Genomic DNA, 4544 nt, shown 5'->3' with positions numbered 1-4544 from the left:
TTTCAAAAATTTAATTTAATTTTTTTAAAATAATAATATTTGTTATTAATATTAAATATTATTTAAAAAAATATTATGCTATGTTTGGTTGTGGAGATTTGGAGTTAAACCTACCAAACATATATTCCATTTAAAAATATATATTTTATTTTTTTATTTATATTAAAAATAACCAATTGATTTAATGGGAATTAAAATGTCAAATATATATAATTAGTCAAATATAATACTTTTTGTTGTGTGCTACCAATTACAATATAGTCAAATATATATTTTTTTAATAATATATAATACTAAAAAGTCATAATTTATAATTAGTAAATTATGGTGGTTGGCGACATCGAAAGTACATAAATAACAAAGGAAGCTTCTTTCCTATTGTGGAAAAGAAGCTTTGGAGTAGAAGGAAGGGCCTAGTATTTTCTTCTCTAGCATAAAAGCAACATTCTAGAATGTTCTAGGAGATAAGGATAAGGCACACTAGCTTAGGTGGCAAGACTTAGGCTTCCGTGTGGGAATAATGGTGAAGACTTGACTCATATGGGAAGGGTTGGGATCAAAGGCCAAAAATTTGCGGCTTTCACTTGAATTAAATAATAACTTGTTGCAAGGACAAAGTAGTCTGTGATATGATTGGCATTTCTTCATTAAAATGAAAGTATTGTGAGAATGAGAGTTGAATTATTCGGTTAAATCCAATCTAGTTTTAATTTAAATATGTAAATTTTTTTATATTAATTCAAACTAAAAATAATAATAATTAATATTTTTAAAAAAATATAAAAAAATATAAAACTAATCAACTACTAAATAAAAAGTTGAATCATTCGACTAAATACAATCTAGCTTTTTAACTGTTTCAATACCAAGAAGATTAGTGCATTATATAAGCGATTCAACAAAATCAAAACTTATTCTAAAAGTTTGTTTTTTAAGAATTTAAGATTTTATATGTAAACATTCATTAGAATAAATTTCCAACGTCGAACTAAAAAATAAATCCACATAATATGTAAGATTATATTAAATATAAATATATTTATATTAAGTGGAAATCACTAAAAAACCCTTTTAAAGCCAGGAAATCTGCCAAAAACACACCTGTTAGTTTTGCAATCCCCAAAAACCCCTCCTTTTAAAAGTCTATGTTTTCAAACCCCCAAAACCCTCAGAACTGATGCGAACGGAGTGAGTTTCAAATTTTTGGACGAAAATGCCCTCGATGACGTGGGAGTCAGTACCATCTGCATGTCACTTTGAGAGGAGCTGGGGGTTTTCCGTAGGAAACCCCGAGAGACGAATTTATCGAGCCAGTTTAATCGTTTTTTTCTCAACTCACGCCTTCGCCTTTTTCCATTTCCGAAGTCTGCTCCGAAGTCAGATCTACCGCCAAGCCTCCGTAATTGCATTTCATCGCCTTTTCCCTTTCCACCCAGTATCTCAAGGAGAAGTCCCTCAGCGAAACTAGTTGGCATTTCATCGCTTGCAATCTAAGGTATCGAGTATGGTTTTTATGTTAATCGCTCTACATAGAAAGATTTTTCGCTTTTGCTTTTTAGTGCTCTGCTTTTTGTCGAAGATATCAAGTCCGCAGGGGATTTCTACCGGGGTTTTGTTAGTCTGGCAGGAGATTTCTGGCTAGGGTTTTGTTTTTGTTTTTGCATTTTCGTATGTATACACTATCGAAAATAGTCGATTATTATGATTTCAGGTAATATTTATAACGTGACATTTCCGCTTTCGCTTGATATGGGTTGCGCTTTTACAAAACGAGGTCGACGCTTTAAGAAATGAGATGTTACAGCTTTAACATTTGTTGTCTCTCGCTCAAGTATTCTCGCTCTGCTTAACAAAAAATGGGTCTCTGCTTAACATTTTATATCTCTGCTTAATAACCGAGAGTTTACCGCTTAAAACCTTATATTTCCGCTTAAACTTTTTGTCAATCATCGCATGTCTGAATGTGTTGTTATTGTCAGCAGCTTGTGATTACGCGAGGCCAACCCTAGTTAATGGGCGTTGCTATTTGACACCTGGGATCATGGAGACCTTAGCTGAAATTGAAAGTTAACATCGACCCTCGACTAATCGAGATTATTCAAGGGACACCGCTTGCGCTGCTCACCCGAGCTGGAAGCCATATACCAAGAGAGGGCCCTTCTTGATTCTCTTTGCAGCACAGTACGATGGTCGCACCAATAAATTCGAGGATCGGGGAAAGCCTCGCCGAGTTTCGACACCTCAAGATGTGGCCCTCGTTCTTCGTCGTCTGCGATAGCTGGCGACGCAGTTGGTCTTTCGCAAGAAGAAAACCAGTCGTTGCTCAAGGCGGTGTATCTCATCAAAGACCCTACGAGAGACATAGGGGACTCCATCAAGAGCACTTCTAGTGCAACTTGCTCGAGCGGAGGGAGAAGAAGATAATTTTGTCAAACCTCGATGGCGACTCTTATGGGGACAGATCCTCTTCCCAAATACATCACGCTCGGTTCGAATCGGGATCGCTGATTACGCCGACGATCTACCGCCCATGGGCGATACGCATAGGGCGCAGTGATCTGACCAGTGGCTTTGATGGAGGATATTCCACAAAGCGGCGCCCGAGGTGCAAGATAGATGCGCTCGAAGAGACCAACACAGGTACATTAAAGGGTTTGCTCAGTGCGCTAACGTCCCTGGTTTTACTGAAAGTGACCGAACGGGAAGAAAGTCCGGCTTTCAGAAGATCCGCAAGGATCGTCCTGCTACGGTGAAAGTACTTTCACCTGAAGCAAGCAACCGTAGAAACGAGCTTGTCATCTCTCGATGGAAAAGAGTAATAAATCATGGACAATGTTTAACATAAGTCTTTAATGTTTTAAACATTTTATTTAGCGTTTAACTTTTAGTATTTACCGCTTAACTCTTATTCATACTCGGTTTAAATATTTTGTTCTCCGCTTTAATTATATTCTATAACGCTTTAAATATATAGTTTTTATAGTTTAAAATGAACGATCTCACTGAAATTGTGTTTGGTTTATATACGTTAGTTTCGAAATGGTTCCGCGACGCGTCAAGAAGAAATATTTGTCTGCGACCAACCCACTGATGACGCCATCGCCCCGAACCACTGGTCAAGGTCGACGAGAGTACGCCCACCAGCACGCCAGACGCTGCCTGCCCCACTTGCCTACTCACCACGCCAAGACGATTCCCTCGATCACCGGAGTAGCCCTCCTCACCCGCAGATCGCAACAACCCCCACCACCACGACTAGCGCCCCGACCACGGCAAAATCCGACCGCGTCTCTAACCCCATGATCATCACGATGTCACCGCAATCTTTATGCAGTACGCGATATTGACGATCGAAGTCGGGTTTTCGCCGTGCCAGGGAGGCGCTGGAAGGACGTTTCACAAATCGTCGCGGCCATCCTCGAAAAGAATCAAGCACTGGACGAACGAGAGCGCCGGAATTTGACTACGACGACATCATCGGAAGGTCATTCCAAGGCGGCTACATTCAAGAGACTATGACAAAAGAGGAGAACAATATCGCCTCGCTCCACCGCCTACCGACGATGAACAATAGCAACACCATCGCACGGATGCCGTTATCAGTCTGCCGCTGGCTGATGACATGGCTACGACGGGGAGGACATCAGACGATGTGGTTGCCGCTGCTGGCTGAGAAGGTCGCCGACTCTTCTTCGACGAAATCGCCGACTCGTGGAACTCGGCACGAGATCATGCAGATCAAAGATGGACAGCAACCCCGGGTCAAGAACAAGTTAGGCGGTGGCTCCACGATGCCCGCCGCCACGGCCACGGCTGAGAAGATCGCCGACCGCTTACGCGGTCGCGCCGACAAGATCGCAGCCCAAGCATGACACAATCCCACCACAACAAGAACCACGTAAGGGAAGTGTTCTATGTTGATGCTCGCCATGCCGTCCCTCGATCGCCGCACACAATCCCACAACAAGAACAACAATGTAAGGATTTGTTCGCGCATGATGTCGTCGGGCCATCGCCCCCGCATCAAGGAAGACTGCGATGAAGACCCCGACCGAAAGCAACGAGAGAGATGATCACGGCCAAATCAAAATCGACCGTATTTTACAAAGCTTTTTATTCAAGAAGAAGAAATGGGTTGGCCTCGAGTCGTTTGATTAAATACGAGCAGGAGTCGATGAGGACCTCCTCAACCCGTCACGGACGTAAGTGAACGCTTTTTATGATATTGTTTTAAAGGGTTTCTTATAGTGTTTAACTATTACCCAATAGTGTTTGGTCACCATTATGTTAATCATTTAAGTCGCCACCGCTTAATTATATATACATCACGTAACAATCGATAACACATCATTTAAATATTTACAATATCGTCTCCAATATCCGTTATCGCATACCGAAAGACTGTCAGTGGAAGAACGACGTCACTGCAGACATTCACTACGATGTAAAGCGCATAGCACCGCTCAGGAGCGGAAGGACGGTCACCGTGATGACGGACGGACGGCCAGACGTGATAATACACAGCCGAAAGCAAAGAGCCAGAT

Source organism: Dioscorea cayenensis, chromosome 7, assembly GCF_009730915.1.
Source record: "Dioscorea cayenensis subsp. rotundata cultivar TDr96_F1 chromosome 7, TDr96_F1_v2_PseudoChromosome.rev07_lg8_w22 25.fasta, whole genome shotgun sequence".
In the NCBI taxonomy this organism is placed as follows: Eukaryota; Viridiplantae; Streptophyta; class Magnoliopsida; order Dioscoreales; family Dioscoreaceae; genus Dioscorea; species Dioscorea cayenensis.
This window is presented reverse-complemented; position numbering follows the sequence as displayed.